This window comes from Chiloscyllium plagiosum, unplaced genomic scaffold (genome assembly GCF_037043375.1).
Source record: "Chiloscyllium plagiosum isolate Xiang-an unplaced genomic scaffold, Cpla_swu_hap1 HiC_scaffold_32, whole genome shotgun sequence".
Lineage (NCBI taxonomy): Eukaryota > Metazoa > Chordata > Chondrichthyes > Orectolobiformes > Hemiscylliidae > Chiloscyllium > Chiloscyllium plagiosum.
The window spans coordinates 36,845,298-36,864,056 of NW_028270170.1; the positions used below are offsets into that span (position 1 = coordinate 36,845,298).

General features: G+C 43.3%; 1 protein-coding gene across 4 annotated transcripts in view; it reads left to right on the top strand.

The window, feature by feature from the left end:
- The window catches only part of tmem98 (transmembrane protein 98), a 60,078-nt gene that overhangs the window by 9,882 nt on the left and 31,437 nt on the right, over positions 1-18,759 (top strand). For 3 of the 4 annotated variants that reach the window (XM_043675271.2, XM_043675272.2, XM_087977917.1), the window contains exon 2: positions 17,810-17,889. The exons of the other annotated variant lie outside the window; for it this stretch is intronic. The gene's annotated coding sequence lies outside the window, so the exon portion shown is untranslated. The remainder of the gene's footprint in view (positions 1-17,809; positions 17,890-18,759) is intronic. 4 annotated transcript variants of the gene reach the window in all.

Here is an 18,759-nt window from a genome sequence, read left to right on the forward strand (position 1 = left end):
CCGTCATCAACTTTACCGGTGTATGAGGTGTACTCATTAATGTTTGATTTTTGGTTTGGCGATGACAGTTTCTCATGGAAACATGTCTCCAATTCCTCTTTTGAGAGAGGACATGCAGATGAGGTCGGCACCCCCATGATCTCGTGAGCGAGTTGGCGCTGGTTAGTTTTGTATAGCTGCTGTGTCACTCTGAACAGTGCTCTATGTGCTGCCCATCATTTTTTGTCTCCGGTATTGTTACCGGTCTTTTTGTCTCTTTTGGCCTGGTCTTTTTTAGGCCTCTTAATTTGCTCTGTCCTTTCCTCTTTTTCATTAGCAGGTCAGTAATGCTTTCCACTCGTCCAACTCCGAGGGCAAGATGTCAAGGTCATTCCTCGTGCTCAAGAGCTCCTCAGCTTGTGTAAGCTGGTCATCTATGTCTCTGTGTTTAGGGCTCGAAGCCAGTGTTGTTCGGCTGGCTCTTTGGCCCAGGTTTTGATCGTTGGGATTTTCCTGGACACTCTCTGCCTCTGATTCGTGCGAGTCGTTACCTGTCATTGATTCGTTTGGGGTTTGGACCTCCGTTGGGCTGTATGCCAGGAGTCTGCGTTTATCTGAGATTTGTTTCAGGGTTTTTGATTTCAGGACGCTGGTGATTGATTTATTTATGAACTTGCATCCTGCAAATCTCACTTGCAGTTCCCTCAGGAGTACCACCTTCTCCTGTGACCATACGCGATCACTTCTCCACGGTTTGCCCTTGACTTTGGGTGCAGGTTTGAGTTGTTTTTCATTCTGCAGAATAGGGTGTCTGTGCCTCTCGTGTTGACCAAGGCCCGACTGAGTAGAAAACTGTTGGTCACATGCGCTGCATGCAAAGTCCCCTGTTGGGGATTGTTTCTTGCCTTTGCATTTTGGATAGTGGCAGGCGATTGCATGGTACTCTCCTGCTTTGTCACATTTTGTTTGAATGTTCTTTACTCTGTGCACTTTAGTCAAATGAGTCTTGAACAGGCTCACTGTGGGGAAGAGGGTGTCGCAGTTCTTGCAGAACAGCCCATCGACGGGGTAGTGGATAATTACCTCTGGGACAGATGTTCTGTCGTATACTGGCTCGATAACAACTCCTTCCATAAGGCATTGTCTCGGCTGTTTCATTGCCAGTTTCGGTTGCGGTCTTTTTGTACTCTGTGCCCTAACTTGAGTTTTGATAACTTCTGTTGTAGAAGGTCTGGGTAGTTATGCTTGCCCCATCTGTAGGGTGGGCCGCCCTTACGGTCCCCCTCTTCAACGTTATCTGGGTCATCCGTTACCAGGCGAGTCAGCTCCCGGGAAGTGGTGTCCGGTCTCAGCTCCACATAAGGCAGGAGATATCGTCTCAAGGTCCTTGTCTCGGTTTGAACCGAGATGGACCTTGTTGCGGGTTTTAAGCATGTAAACTTAATGACTTATCACATCTTGCAGGAGAAAGTGAGGACTGCAGATGCTGGAGATCAGAGCTGAAAATGTGTTGCTGGAAAAGCGCAGCAGATCAGGCAGCATCCAAGGTGCAGGAGAATCGACGTTTCGGGCATGAGCCATTCCTGAAGAAGGACTCATGCCCGAAACGTCAATTCTCCAGCTCCTTGGATGCTGCCTGACCTGCTGTGCTTTTCCAGCAACACATTTTCAGCTATCACGTCTTGCAGTTGTGGACAAGGCTGCGGGGACGTTGTTTTTCCGGGACACTTCCCATCTGGACTGCTGCATTGATAATGGAAGACTCATAATTTTTTTTGAGAGCAGGTCTGCGTGGACCGCGGCTGTCTCGCACTTTTTCTCAGCCGTTTGGTCACACAGTAGCCAGGGCTACTGAGCTTACTGGTGGGACCAACGGGGAGGCATGACACAAACTATTTGCCAAAAGTATGTGACAACGTCATAGTTACTCCTATCCCCTTTCAAGGCTACTCCCTCCTGACTAGGTTACCACTCCTTGATCACTAGCACCCCATGTGCATTTTTGTCCTTTTGAGAAGAACAATGCAGAGAGAGCTGTATTTTCAGCTTAAAATAGCAGAGGGAACTTTACTGAACATCTAACCCCATGCAGTCCCCATCCTGGGAGAGTTTCATGGAGATAGTATCAAGAGGGCTTTAGTTTCAGTTTAGAGTACGTATTGAATCCTGTGTTATATCTGTCCTGGGAGTATTTGCTGGGACAGTGTAGAGAAGGCTTTACATTCAGTTTAAAAAAGTAGAGTAAGGCTCTCTCTTGTGGGTGGCATGGTGGCACAGTGGTTAGCACTGCTGCCTCACAGTGCTAGAGACCTGGGTTCAATTGCCATCTCAGGCGACTCTCTGTGTGGAGTTTGCATATTCTCCCTGTGTCTGCATGGGTTTCCTCCGGGTGCTCCAGTTTCATCCCACAATCCAAAAATGTGCAGGTTAGGTGAATTGGCCATGCTAAATTGCCCGTAGTGTTAGGTGAAGGGGTAATTGTAGGGAGGTGGGTTGCGCTTCAACGGGTCGGTGTGGACTTGTTGGGCTGAAGGGCCTGTTTCCACACTGTAAGTAATCTAATCTAATCACTTTCTTCAGGACTGTAACATTCTTTAGTCTACTTATACAAGTTACTGAATACAGCTGTTTAGTGTTGTCTTACTCCAGCTTCATAATAAGTTTCTGTCTGCTTTATTGTTGTAGAATCATCAGGTACTCATTGTCAATTGTATATTTACCTTCCATTATCTCACACCTAGTTTCAGAAAAAAAGGATGAAGCAGATGTTGTAGATTATTAGGAGAACTACAAAATATTGCATGGGTTTAACATAACGAGGGTGAAAGTATTAAGGCATTTAACAACCGAATAAAATAAAATTTTTTAAAAAGTTACATAAATGATTTGGATGCGAGCATAAGAGGTACAGTTAGTAAGTTTGCGGATGACACCAAAATTGGAGGTGTAGTGGACAGCGAAGAGGGTTACCTCAGATTACAACAGGATCTTGACCAGATGGGCCAATGGGCTGAGAAGTGGCAGATGGAGTTTAATTCAGATAAATGCGAGGTGCTGCATTTTGGGAAAGCAAGTCTTAGCAGTTATACACTTAATGGTAAGGTCCTAGGGAGTGTTGCTGAACAAAGAGACCTTGGAGTGCAGGTTCATAGCTCCTTGAAAGTGGAGTTGCAGGTAGATAGGATAGAGGCGAAGGTGTTTGGTATGCTTTCCTTTATTGGTCAGAGTATTGAGTACAGGAGTTGGGAGGTCATGTTGTGGCTGTACAGGACATTGGTTAGGCCACTATTGGAGTACTGCATGCAATTCTGATCTTCTTCCTATCGGAAAGATGTAGTGAAACTTGAAAGGGTTCAGAAAAGATTTACAAGGATGTTGCCAGGGTTGGAGGATTTGAGCTATAGGGAGAGGCTGAACAGGCTGTGGCTGTTTTCCCTGGAGCGTTGGAGGCTGAGGGGTGACCTTATAGAGGTTTACAAAATTATGAGGGGCATGGATAGGGTAAATAGGCAAAGTTTTTTCCCTGGGGTCGGTGAGTCCAGAACTAGAGAGCATAAGTTTAGGGTGAGAGGGGAAAGATATAAAAGAGACCTAAGGGGCAATGTTTTCACGCAGAGGGTGGTATGTGTATGGAATGAGCTGCCAGAGGTTGTGGTGGAGGCTGGTACAATTGAAACATTTAAGAGGCATTTGGATGGGTATATGAATAGGAAGGGTTTGGAGGGATATGGGCTGGGTGTTGGCAGATGGAACTAGATTGTGTTGGGATATCTGGTCGGCATGGACGGGTTGGACTGAAGCACCTGTTTCCTTGCTGTACATCTCTATGACTTTGCGTGTTGACAGCAATTTTGGTCACTACACTTTAGGAAAGATGCGGTTGCACTGGAGAGGGTGCAAAGGAGAGTCACCAGGATGTGGTACTCAGACTGGCCAGTTTCAGCTATGAACAGTAACTAGATAGGCTGGAGCTGTTGTTCCTGGAGCAGAGAAGGCTGAGGGGGGGGGATCTGATTGAGTCAAAAAGTCTGGAAAAGCACAGCCAATCAGGCAGCATCCAAGGAGCAGGAGAATTGATATTTCGAGCATAAGCCCTTTATCAGGACTCCCGCATCAGCATTGCTCACTTTCTCCTGCTCCTCGGATGCTGCCTGACTGGCTGTGCTTTACCAGTGCTATATGTTTTGACGCTGATCAGTCCTCACATTCTCCTGGGGCATCTGATTGAGGTGTACAAACTTATGACGGGCATCAGTAAGCTAGATAGGAACGAATGATAAAAATGATAGGGTGGCATAGTGACTCAATGGTTAGCATTACTGCCTCACAGCGCCAGGGACCTGAGTTCGATTCCACCCCCAGGCAACTGTCTGTGTGAAGTTTGTATGGTCTCCCTGTGTCTGCATGCGTTTCCTCCCACAGTCCAAAGATGTGCAGGTTATGGGGAATGGCAATGTTAAATTGCCTATCGTGTCATGAGATATGTAGGTTAGGTGGTTTAACCATGGGGAATATAGGGTAGGGCATGCGTCTGGGGGTGGGATGCTCTTTGGAGGGTGGTGTAGACTCAATGGGCTGAATGGCCTGCTTCCACACTGTAGGGATTCTGTGATTCTATAATTTTTCTGTAATTCTATAATATAACCATGGGGCATAGATTGAATGTAAGTTGCAGAGGTTTTAAAGAAAAACATTTCAGCTTAGAGAATGGTGGGTATCTGTAACTCACTGCCTGAAAATGTAGTGAAAGCAGGAACCATCATAACATTTAAAAGGTATTTGAATGATACTTGAAAGGCCAAGAACATAAGGCTATGGGCCATGTGCTGGGAAATGGGATTAGAATAGATAGGAGTTTGATGACCATCTTGAACATAATGGGTGGAATGTCGTCTTTTCTATTCTACAGCACTATGAAATGTATGCCTGCCTGCTAAGGGAAGCAAGGAAAAAAATAGCAAAGGCTGTGATAACCATTTCCAATCATCTCGAGCGGAGAGTTGCTGAAGGATTGGTGGACTGTTGATGCACTGTTGCTTAAGAAGAGGATCCCGAGTAGTTAAAGGCCAGTCAGTCTCACTGTAGTGGTGAGAAGATTATTGGGACAAAATTCTGAGAGATGGTATAAATCATCACTTAGGGAGGCAGGAATTAAATAAGAGCTTTAACCATGGATTTGTTGAGGGTTACTTGTGTCTGACTAAAATGAATTCATGTTTTGAGGAAGTAACAAGAATATTTGGTAAAAGTTGCATGTTTTGATGTAGTCTGTATAAATTTTAGTAAAGCATTTGCCATGGCAGATTCATTAGCAAATTAAAAACACATGGACTCTTCGGGAAAGTGGTAGTTGGATTCAAATTTGGTTTATTGGCAGGAAGCAAAGGGTTAAGGTTATTCAACGTGTTTGTGACTGAAAGCTTTTTCTGATGAATCTCTGAAGAACTCAGAGCTGAGACTTATGCAATGTGTTGCATAAATCTGTGCTTCACACAGAACTGTAGTGGCCATGATTAAGAACTTTGACAAATGAAGCAAATCTTAGCCATTTATTTGATAGTGAGGAAGGAAACTTCAGAAACATAAGAATAGGCTGATCATTATCCACAAAGGATCATAGGTGTCTGTCTTCATTTGATGGCAATGTATACCTTGAGAAGCACAACGACAAAAACACGGGGCAAAATGAACTGCAACTTAGGGTGTGTGACTATAGATCACTTTAAGTAGCAGGACAGGTAGATGGTCAAGAAGGTGTACAGGATATTTCCTTTATTGGCCTTGGCCTGGGTTATAAGAGCAAGGAGATGTTATTATAGATTGTTTTGTGGAATATAGATATCGTTGGCACGGTGTTATCCATCCCTTAAGAAGGTGGTGCGTTATCTTTCTGAGTCACTGCACTCCATCTGGTGGAGAGACACTCTCAGTACTCGTTGGAAGCAGGTTCCAGGAAATGACCCAGTGACAATGAAGGAACAGCAATATTCCAAGCTAGATTGGCATGTGGCTTTGGAGGGGAACTTCCAGGTGATGCCCTCATCCATCTGCTACGGGTTGTGAATTTGGAAGGTTGAAGGAGGCTTGTCGCTTTGCAATACATCTTGCACCGTGGTGGGGGAAGTGAATATTTGTGAAAGAATGGGATTGGTGCCAGTCTTGAATTGTGTTGGACTTCTTGAGTGTTGTCAGAACAGCATTCAACTGGGGAAGTGTATTCTGTCTCACTTCTGACAGGTTCCTTGCAGATGTTCAGTACAAAGTGCAGGAGTGCAGGTTATATTTTCTTGAAAGTGCAGTTTCAGGTAGATAGGATTGCGAAGAAGGCATTTAGTATGCTTTTCTTTATTGGTCAGAGCATTGAGTATAAGAGTTGGGAGATCATGCTGCGGTTGAATAAGACATTGATTAGGCCCCTTTGGGAATATTGCGTGCAATTCTGGTCTCCATCCTATAGGAAGGATGTTGTGAAACTTAAAAGGGTTCAGAAAAGATTTACAAGAATGTTGCGAGGGTTGGAGAGTTTGAGCTATAGGGAGAAGCTGAATAGGCTGGAGCTGTTTTCTCTAGAATGTCGGAGGCTGAGGGATGACCTTATGGAGGTTTATAAAATCATGAGGGGCACGGATAGGGTAAATAGAAAGGTCTTTTCCCTGGGTTGAAAGAATCCAGAACTAGAGGGTATTGGTTTAGAGTGAGAGGGGAAAGATTTGAAAGGGACCTACGGGGCAACTCTTTTAGCACAAACTGTGGTCCGTGTATGGAATGAGCTGCCAGAGGATGTGGTGGAGGCTGGTGCTATTACAATATTTAAAAGGATCTAAATGGGTATATGAATATGAAGGGTTTAGAGAGATATGAGCCAAATACTGGCAAATGGGACTAGACTAGGTTAGGATACCTGGTCAGCATGGATAAGTTGAACCAAAGGATCTGTTTCTGCGCTGTACATCTCTATGACTGTATGACTTTAAGGAATTAGGAGGTAAGTTACTCATCACAGAATTCCTAATCTCTGAACTACTCTTAATACAACATTATTTAAGTAGCCTGCCCAGATTAGTTTCACATCAATGGTAATCCTTCGGATGTTGTTGGTGAGGGACTCAGCATTGTCAAGGGCAGATGGTTAGAGTCTCTCTTGTTTGAGATGGTCATTACCAGGCACTTGTTTAGAACATATATTACTTGCCACATATTAACCCAAGTCTAAATGTTGTCTGAAACTTGCTGCATATAGACTAGTCCTGCTTCATGATGTGAGGAATTGTGAATGATTGTAATATTGTGCAATCATCAGCAAACATTTCTTTTTATTGAGTTTATAATCAGTAGAAGGTCAATGAAGTAGTAGTTGTAGATGCTTAGGCTTGGGACACTATCCAGAGGAACTCCTAGATTGTTGTCTTGGAATTGAGATAATTAGCTTCTAATAACCACAACTGTTATCTTTTCTGCTCAGCATGATACTAGCCAGTGGAGAGTGTGTTCTCTGATTGTATTGACTTCAGTTTTGCGGTGACTCCTTAATGTCACGCTCAGTTGAATGCAACCATGACATCAAGGACAGACGCCATCTCCTGTCTTGAGTTCAGTGCTATTTTCCTGTTTGGACCAAGGCTATAATAAAGAGTTGAGTGATCCTGGCAGAACCAAACTGTATGTCAGTGAGGACATTGTTGCTAAGCAAGTCCCACTTGATCACATTATCAACAACACCTTCCATCACTTTTCTGATGATTGAGAATGGAGTAACTGGGGCAATCATTTGCCGGATTGGATCTGTCTAACTTTATATGGACAGGGTATGGCTGAGCAACTTTCAACTTTGTCTATTAAATGCCATCATCCAAGCTGTCGAGAAATGGCTTGAGTTGAGGCCTAGTTTGTCTGGAGCACAGGTCTGCACTTTTATTACTGAGGTACTGTCAGGGCTTATAGCCTGTGCGGTATCTTGTGCCTTCAGCTGTTTCTTAATGTCACACAGGGTGAACTGGATTAGCTGGAGACTGTACCACAACTTGCTAAAACACTGATTCGGTTGCACGCAAAGTACTGTGTACAGTTACGATCACCATAATGCAGGAAACATTTGATTGTAGTGGAGAGAATCCAGAGGAAATTCATAAGGATATTGCCAGGAATGGAGAATTTTAGCAAGGAACAAGAATCAGAGAAGCTGTTCTTTTTGTATCAACATGATTAAAGGGAGAGTTCACTGATGTCTATCAGGGGCTTGGATAAGAGTGTAGTATTAGCAGAAGTTAATAGCCAAAGACCAGGGATTTAAAGTAATTGGTGGGAAGGCTTAGGGGGATTTGCAGATTCTTTCACCCAAAGGACATGGGAGGGATGTAGGGGATCGGGATATTACTGTCTGAAAGGGTGGAAAAGTCAGAATCCCTCATTGTATTTAAAGTGCATGTTGCTGTGCACGGGAAGTGGCATAAGCTACCCACTATAGGCAGGTAAGTGGGAAACGTCTTTTTGGCCAGCACATTTAAGGTGGGCTGCAAGGCCTCCTTCTATGCCAAACACCTTTCCAAGTTTCTTTGTTATTGTTAGTACAGATTCCTTAATCATGATAACAAGGTCAATGATGAAGTTGTTGTAGTTGTTTGGGCCTGGATCAGTACCCAGAGGAACTGAGGACTGAGATAACATATTGTCTTGGTTATTATCACTATCGCTGTTTGTGGGAACCTGCTCTGTGCAAATTGGCAGCCATATTTCATACAGTCATAGAGTCATAGAGATGTACAGCATGGAAACAGGCCCTTCGGTCCAACCCGTCCATGCTGACCAGATATCCCAACCCAATCTAGTCCCACCTGCCAGCACCCGGCCCATATCGCTCCAAACCCTTCCTAGTCATATACCCATCCAAATGCCTTTTAAATGTTGTGATTGTACCCAACCTCCACCACTTCCTCTGGCAGCTCATTCCATGCACGTACCACTCTCTGTGTGAAAAAGTTGCCCCATAGGTCTCTTTTATATCTTTCCCCTCTCACCCTAAACCTATTCCCTCTATTCTGGGCTCCCCGACCCCAGGGAAAAGACTTTGCCTATTTACCCTATCCATGCCCCTCATAATTTTGCTTTCCCAAAATACAGCACCTCGCATTTATCTTAATTAAACTCCATCTGCCACTCCTCAGCCCATTGGCCCATCTGGTCAAGATCCTGTTGTAATCTGAGGTAACCCTCTTCGCTGTCTACTGCATCTCCAATTTTGGTGTCATCTGCAAACTTACTAACTGTACCACTTATGCTCGCATCCAAATCATTTATGTAAATGACAAAAAGTAGAGGACCCAGCACCGATCCTTGTGGCACTCCACTGGTCACAGGCCTCCAGTCTGAAAAACAACCCTCCAGCACCACCCTCTGTCTTCTACCTTTGAGCCAGTTCTGTATCCAAATGGCTAGTTCTCCCTGTATTCCGTGAGATCTAACCTTGCTAATCAGTCTCCCATGGGGAACCTTCTCGAACACCTTACTGAAGTCCATATACATCACATCTACCGCTCTGCCCTCATCAATCCTCTTTGTTGCTTCCTCAAAAAACTCAATTAAGTTTGTGAGACATGATTTTCCATGGACAAAGCTATGTTGACTATACTTAATCAGTCCTTGCTCTCCAAATACATGTACATCCTGTCCCTCAGGATTCCCTCCAACAACTTGCCCACCACCAATGTCAGGCTCACTGGTCTATACTTCCCTGTCTTGTCCTTACCACCCTTCTTGGTACAATGGTGAAGTGGTTTGGGATAGCCTGAGGTGCAAATAATTTCCTTTCCAATTTCTTGTTTCCTGACCAGAATTTCTGCCCTTTCTAATTTAATGTCGTGTATGAATTAATTCCATGGAGGCTGACATCCTGTTACCAAGTCACCCTTTATTTACACTTGCATAGTACATGGATCTGACCAGTTAGCTCAGAGCCAGTCCCTAGAGTGAAGAGAACCCCTGAGACTTCTGTTTATTTCTGTCAGCCAGGGCTCCCTGATTGGCCCAGGTTAGCAACTTCAATCAGGGAACTTGTAGTCAATGAGATCCACGTGGCCAATCTCCTTCCAATCACTACAATGTGCAAACTCAGACATATAACTCTCAGTTTCTTAATCCCAATCACCCATAAGGGCGAAAAGTTGAGGCACCAGTGTGATTCCATGTGTTAGATACTTCTCATCAGTTTCCTAGCAGCCGCAAAGAAGCTATTGTGTAGGTCACTAGCCTGTTGTATTTGCTGGATTGCTGGGGAATATGTACAGAAGGGACCTCGGAGAGGGGGTGGCGAGTGCAAATGTACAAAATAAATCATGAGTGATCAGATAACACTTTGAACAAGAATGAAATCTGTGGCACCAAGAGTACACAGATTGTAAAAAAAGATTTGTTATAGTCATGAAATGGGTTGAAACCCAATAAAAGCATGCTTTTATAAATGGGTCAGGTGGTTATATGAGTACTAGGCTTGCTATACTTTCTTGATATTGTGACCAGAAAATGAGGTTACTATAGTTACCATGACTTGACAAAGATGTTGCTTTGATATTCACATGTGCACCATGGAGCAGCTTAAACAAAACCCCAGCAGAGAAGAGAATGACGAGAGCTGATTGGTTAAGACAATAGATACAAAATCTGTAAGGACTCTTGTATTGCACAGGTAAAGCTCCTAACTCTGGTAGAGACCTGGGTTCGAGACCCACCTGTTCCAGAGGTGTGTCAAAATCTGTCTGAGAACAGGTAAATTATAATCTCTATAAGAGGATGGTGGGGCCAGGCAGCAGAGGGATTGTGAAGCGCAAAGTCTGAGAAGGAGTTTTATGAGGGTGAATCAGTTTAAGGAGACTAATGAGCTGGCCCAAAAAATTAGTAAGGTTTAGATCAACATCTGTGAATGGTCACAAGTGCTGGTTTATTTGCCCTTGGAATGAAGGGTACACTGTAAAATATACAGTAACAGCCCAATTCTTTGTTGCTCAGAGATATCGAGAGTTGTCAGATAATGGTGACAAACCAACAATAAGGGAACATAACCTTAAAAGTTCAGGATTTAAATTGAAAAGCACTTAGGATAGTGGATATCTGGAATTATTTCTCTTGAGGAGGCAATAGATGCTGGAGGTATAATTCAAGATTTCAGGAGTGAGATTGGTAGATTTTTGTTCGGTAAGGGTGCAGGCCAGTCATGAACTATTTGAGTGGTAGAGAAATCCAAAGGGCTGAATGGCGTCCTTATGTTCTTATGGGCTGAATTTTATGTTTCTTGACGGGCTGACAGAGGTTGAATGGACGGTGAATGTTCTGTTTGCTCCCATGCTCCCATTTGCTGTCTTAACTCATCCAGTCAGCTAGTGGTCAGCAAACAAGCCAGTGGCCAATTGGAGGTGCAAAGGAAGCCTTGGTGGCCAATCAGGATCTGGGACACATGAAGCAGAGAGGTAATGCCATTAATAGGACCTCAGTCACAATTATAAATTACAAGGATTTGTGGTCTCTCAACCTCAATTCATATGACAGGCAAAAACAGTACCTAAAGAAACATTCATATGCTGCCATCTTCAGTATTTACTGCTACTTTTTGCCAGGGTCCAGCTGGCAGGTGTTGTATGTAGCAGTACCAACCAGTGGCAGGCAGTGGTTGAGGTGCTACAAATCCTGCTTTCCATATTATGTCCAAGGGTCTATTTAATTAATAGCGATAGAAGATAAACTATTATAGAATCTTAACAAGAAGAGGCACTTCTCTTAACAACATGGTGTAATTATTTGCATGATAGCACTAGGTACAAGTAATATTGACTGGCTGGACATAATTACCAGGAGAAAGTGAGGACTGCAGATGCTGGAAAGTGAGTGTCGAAAAGTGTGGCGCTGGCAAAGCATGGTAGGTTAGGCAGCATCCGAGAAGCAGGAGAGTCGATGTTTCAGACATAAGCCCCTCATCAGACTATGGGTACTACACCTTAGGAAGGATACATTAGCCATGGAAGGAATTCAACATAGTTTTACAAGAATGGTGCCTGGACCTCAGGAGTTACGTTATGAGGGGGGATTATATGCTCTAGAATTTAGAAGACTAAGGGTGATATGACCAAAATCTTCAAGGTATAAACAGGAAAAGGCAGGGTAGATAAACTGTTTCCAATGGTTGGAGACTTAAGAACTAGGGTGTATATTCTGTAAATAAGGGATAAATTATTCAGGAGAGAATGTAGGAAGCACTTGTACACACAAAGGGTTTGGAACTCTCTTCCATAAATGGCAGTTGATGTTGAATCAGTTGTCAGTTTTAAATCTGAGTTAGGTAAATTTTTGTTATGCAGGTATTAAGGGATATGGGCCAAAGGCAGGTATATGGAGTTGGGCCACAGATCAGCAATGATCTCATTGATTAGGTGGATTTGGCTTGTGGGATGAATGGCTTATTCCTGTTCCTATGATCCTATCAGGATCCAGAGGTGTCATGTCTGACCCATTGGGATCTACAGCTGGACTCTTTGACTTAGGATTCTGGATTAGAGTAATGCTGGAAAAGCACAGCAGTTCAGACAGGAAGGGCTTTTGCCCAAAACGTCGATCTTCCTGCTCCTCGGATGCTGCCTGAACTGCTGTGCTTTTCCAGCACCACTCTAATTCAGAATCTGGTTTCCAGCATCTGCAATCATTGTTTTTACCTGGACTCTTTGACTGTCTACCCAAGACTAAGTTGGAGCTTAATGCAGCACCAACATTAACCTTTCAGAACCATTGCTTCCTCATCATGTTGATCGTAAAAGATTCCCCAGTGTTTTTACTTCTGATGCGTAAATAATGCAGTGGATAATGTTGCTCTCAATAGCTTGTTACTTAGTAATTTCAAAATGGTGGAGGGCTCTGCTTTCCATGCCTGTAGTTTTGGAGACACCCTGTTATACGTTTGTGGGAGACTGAAAGCCAACCTCCATGTACCTAGTCCAGCATTATCTGCACTACACTGTCATATCACACATGGTTGATTTTGAAAACGATCGTCCCTTCTCACCCTCCACTGCTGAAAACAGTTACTCTTGCTGGTCTTTCACTTTCACAGACACTGGCAGTCCCTTTCTCTACCTCAGAAAAATTGCTATTCTACATCAGCAAGCCAGGGCGTATTGTGTCCTCAGCCAACATCTAGATGCTTGGCAGATTTCCTGGAGAAGCCATTCATTAAGAATCAGGAACATGAAGCATAGCTGCCTGTGCTGCTTCTTCTCCTCGCCCAGCGACTTGGAGACCATTGGCAGTCAAAATGAACTCATTGAATGCAGACTGGACTGATCCTAGGATATTTCTGGCTATCCCTCCAGTCAACAGTGCAGTCACCGTGCTAAGCATAGCAACTATTTAAATTGATTTAGCATCCTGAACACAGACATAGAATCATAGAGATGTACAGCATGGAAACAGACCCTTCGATTCAACTCGTCCATGCCGACTAGATATTACAACCCAATCTAGTCCCACCTGCCAGCACCCAGACCATATCCCTCCAAACCCTTCCTATTCATATACTCATCCAAATGCCTCTTAAATGTTGCAATTGTAGCAGCCTCCACCACTTCCTCTGGCAGCTTATCCCAAACATGCACCACCTTTTGTGTGTAAAAGTTGCCCCTTAGGTCTCTTTTTCCCCTCTCATCCTAAACCTATGCCCTCTAGTTTTGGACTCCCTGACCCCAGGGAAAAGACTTTGCCTATTTATCTTGTCCATGCCCCTCATGATGGCTGAGTGTGAGTTAGTGTAAACCCCTACGGAAGAATTGAAGTTCACATTGTGTAGAGAATGCGAGACTGGCCAGGGAGAATATTGGAATAGTTGAGTCTGGAGCTTACGAACATACGGATCAATGCTTCAGCAGTGGATGAGTCGAGACAGGTTGATATTGCAAAGGTGGAAGAATGCCGTTAATAATATTAAGAGAGAGAAAATTTGGTCGAAAGCTTAGCTTGGGGTTAAGATGTTGATTTTTCCAAACAATTAGCTCCAATCTGAGACAAGGGCCAGAGAGACAAGGCTGTTTTGTCTTCTGGTTCCCACAAATTAAAAAAGTTCTTACTTTAGACTCAAAACTACTTGTGCATCATCCAGTGTAATTCTTTTTGCTCCCAGTGTGGCAGGTAGACCTTTGAGGACATTGGTTAGGCCACTGTTGAAATATTGCGTGCAATTCTGGTCTCCCTCCTATCGGAAGGATGTTGTGAAACTCGAAAGGGTTCAGAAAAGATTTACAAGGGTGTTGCCATGGTTGAAGGATTTGATTTATTTGGAGGGGCTGAATAGGCTGGGGCTATTTCCCTGGAGTGTGGGAGGCTGAGGGGTGACCTTATAGAGGTTTATAAAATCATGAGGGGCATGGATAGGATAAATAGACAAGGTCTCCCCTGGGGTGGGGGTGTCCAGAACTAGAGGGCATAGGTTTATGGTGAGAGGAGAAAGATATAAAAGGGACCTAAGGGGCAATGTTTTCATGCAGAGGGTGGTACGTGTATGGAATGAGCCGCCAGAGGAAGTGGTGGAGGCTGGTACAATTGCAGCATTTAAAAGGCATTTGAATGGGTATATGAATAGGAAGGAATGGATATCAAACCTACAGCTCAGTGAGCAAACCTACATCCTAAACCTTAACCTGAGCTACAAACCTTCAAAAACCTTGCTAATAAGAAGGGTTTAGAGGAATATGGGCCAAGTGCTGGCAAATGGGACTAGATTAGGTTAGGAAAGCTGGTCGGCATGGACGAGTTGGACGAACGATCTGTTTCCGTGCTGTACATCTCAATGACTCTATGACTGAAGGGCATTGTTGTGTGAGGTAAGGTTCTGAAAGGATAGATGTCAGATATTGAATTAAGCTCTACCCAGTCTCATGATGTTTCTTTTAGATTTAGATTACATTACAGTGTAGAAACAGGCCCTTCGGCCCAACAAGTCCACACCGACCCGCCGAAGCGAAACCCACCCATACCCCTACATTTACCCCTTACCTAACACTACGGGCAATTTAGCATAGCCAATTCACCTGACCCTGCACATCTTTTGGACTGTGGGAGGAAACCGGAGCACCCGGAGGAAACCCACGCAGACACGGGGAGATGTCATGCAGTCTTGGGTGGAGTCGAGGAGTCCAGACGTGTTAACCCTGGCTCCTGATCGTCTAAGTAATTATGTCGCTAGCTGTTGTAAATCCCTATCATGCAATGAACTACATCTTGTTGTTAAGACAAGTGCCTCTTCTTGTTAAGATTCACCAGAGACTCTCCCTCTACTGCTGTTAATCAACAGGCTTTTAAACTCAGTACAGAAAGGAGGATTGGTGGCAGCATGCTACTTTAAGCATTACTTGGTAGTATTTGGTTCCGATATTTATGGCATACATCAGTAAATGTAATATCTCAAGCCATGCTTTTACATAACAAGTAATTCCTAGCTCCATATGAATTGTACAATAATATAACAAAAGATTTGAAATTTCTGATGAGGACTATAGATGATAACTTTGGTCCTCTCCATGTTTAAATAAAAAAGCGACAAGGTTGAACTTATTCACTGTTTATCTCTCACAGTTAGTGAAAAATATTCACACCTCTAATGGATTAATTTTTTTATTAACTCACAAAAAATGGTTCCATCAAAGGATCTGCACAATGTTTTATCTGAAGTCCATTGCATTTGTTTTCTAACATGTTCCCTCAGTGAAAAGAGGTGACTTTTCAGAGGTGAATGCAGCACTGAATAGAAATTGGGCTTTACTTTGTAAAGTTGCTGATTTGTACACAGCAACTTTACAAAGAAATGTTTCTTTTCTAAACATTTGATTCAGAGCCAGAGCCGTTGTAATTTAACTCTTAAGTTGGCAAAACGTCTTTTGAAGATTCCCTGGCTGTTCCTGTAAATTGAGTGGTGGAGTGGATTGTGAGGAGTTGGGGGATGAAGGGATTTCAGTTACCTCTTGTTGTGTGGTGACCAGATCTAGACCCAGTGAAATATTATTCACTACAGTTTGGCATGAGTTCTGTTGCTTTCACTATATAGTTCACTCTACTAGGTTCATTAATCGCCGTTCTCCTGTGAATGAAAATTTGAAGCATTATGTTACTGAAATTTCAATTTCACCTGTCATGCTTTGTGCACTACGCTTTGTGCATTTATTTTGAACTTTCTCTCTAATCGGTACTTAAAAGATTTATTGCACTATATGTACTGCATTATACATACGATGTGGAGGTGTCGGTGTTGGACTGAGGTGGACAATGATAGAAGTCACATGACACCAGGTTATAGTCCAACAGGTTTATTTAAAATCATTAGCTTGTGATTTTGAAATACTCGCATTTTTCTTTTTTTAACTGAAATAGATAATTCCAATTTTTTTCAGAATTTTATTCAATTGTTATTCCATACCTTTGCCTGTCCAACCAACCTAGCTGTGTCGCTCTGCAAACCTTTAAACCTCTTTATCACTTATTTTACCAGTTAGTTCTGTCCATAAATTTGGATATAATATGTTCAGCTCCTCGTCTAATCATTAATATTGATTATAATTTAGCTGAGGCCAAGTGCTGAGTATCAAGTTATATCTCATTAATTACAGCTTGCTGAACTGAAACATTGTTATTGAGTTTGAGAGAACAGGGATGTAGTCAAGATCTGTGAGGTTTTATCGATTTTATTAATGCAATGTCTGCCCATCCCGTGATGGTGTTCCCACAATGGATTTGTAAAGCCCAGGAATCACAAGCTTGTGATTTTAAGTAAACCTGTTGCACTATAACCTGGTGTCGTGTCACTTCTGGCATTATGCTCTTACACAGAGCACCCCTTTAACTTCAGGAGCTCGAAGTGTTTTATTCTGTTTTCCCAGAAAGCAACAGGACAAAGGAAGGTAATTTGCAACATTGTACCTTGACTGGTTCTTTGAAAGGTCATTTAGATAGTTGCTCTCATCTACTCTACCCTTCATCTCAAAATTCCTTTCTTTTTCAAGGATATGTTCATTTTCCCCTCAAATCTGAACCTGTTTCCACCAGATTTCCCCATTGTAACAATTTTGCATTGAAACATTTCTCCCCATCACCCCACTGGTTCGTTTGTTAATCATCACGTTTACTTCTGGTTTTACTAATGTGACTATGCTGTAATTGAGACTGAATCCACTGCACAATGGCTAGTTTTAAGGAACTGCTGTAACTGTGGATGATGTAAAATGGCTCTCAAAGAGTAAATTCTTCTTCCAGTGGACACAAAACAGACCCACTATATTGGAGCACATCCAAGAAACACTTAAAAGACTTGACATAGTTGAAGGAGATTTAGGGCAGGAGCCTACACAATAACTCCTTAATAATATGAATGTGGAACCAATCCAGTTCCTGATTTTTGTCAAGAGATTTGTAAAATGGCTGATAGAGGATTTGTTAATATGGTGAACTGGAGAAGGACTACAGACCAGGGTATGAAGTAAAATCTGTGATAAAATCCATGAGAAAATAGGGTTTCATTGTTCTTACCCCCTTAGCCAGGAAGCAAACTATGTGAGGCATTCTGCAAAATGATCGTTGTGAGCACAAACAATACTTTTTTTGAAAACTGGCCTTTCTACAGTTTTGTTGGACTCAGTTTAAACTAAACAAGTTAATTCATTGTAGCCTGTCACTGCTGTCATGGTGAAATCTGAAGAACCATAGTCCCATAGGTTACAACTGATCCATTATAAAATTTTCTATACTTATCATAAAAACACAAATGAATGGGAAGATGGTATTTTATATGAAGCAATGCTGGTTTATATTTCAGAGATGTCAACTGCTTGAAGTGCTCTGAGGGAGTTCCATGCTAAACAGTGCCTAACAGTTGAATCATTTGCTTCTGATGAGGTAAGAATGTGGGTTTCACGTTGAACTATCAGGGAGATGAATACTTCTAGATGCCATGTGACCAGGTGCATAGCCAGGTTTTAAAGGTTACCTCAAGGCCAGGAATCCTGGGAAGTTCTGGCATTGGTCACTACTTCTCAATGTATCACTGTGAGAATTTTGTCACAATCACCTGATGAAGGAACGTTGCTCCGAAAGCTAGTGTGCTTCCAATTAAACCTGTTGGACTATAACCTGGTGTTGTGTGATTTTTAACTGTGAGAATATAAGCAGGGCAACATAGTGGCATGGTTCATAGTTTATCAGACAGGTTTGGGAAGATTGGCTGTGAAAACTCACTCAAACTCATAGAGAGAAACCGTGTAGGAAACTGAACAAAAATTACACTTAGCCGAGTTTTGGGAAGATTCAGTCCAGTCTTTCTGAGAACATTCTTCTCATTCCAGGAACCAACGTTGGGGGGAACCGAATTTTCCCCCCCGACGTGGTCGATGATGCCCTCCACCGCATCTCTTCCACTTCCCGCTCCTCCGCCCTTGAGCCCCACCCCTCCAACCGCCACCAGGACAGAACCCCACTGGTCCTCACCTACCACCCCACCGACCTCCATATACAGCGTATCATCTGCCGTCATTTCCGCCACCTCCAAACGGACCCCACCACCAAGGATATATTTCCCTCCCCTCCCCTATCAGCATTCCGTAAAGACCACTCCCTCCGTGACTCCCTCGTCAGATCCACACCCCCCACCAACCCAACCTCCACTCCCGGCACCTTCCCCTGCAACCGCAGGAGGTGCAAGACTTGCGCCCACACATCCCCCCTCACCTCCCTCCGAGGCCCCAAAGGACACTTCCATATCTGTCACAG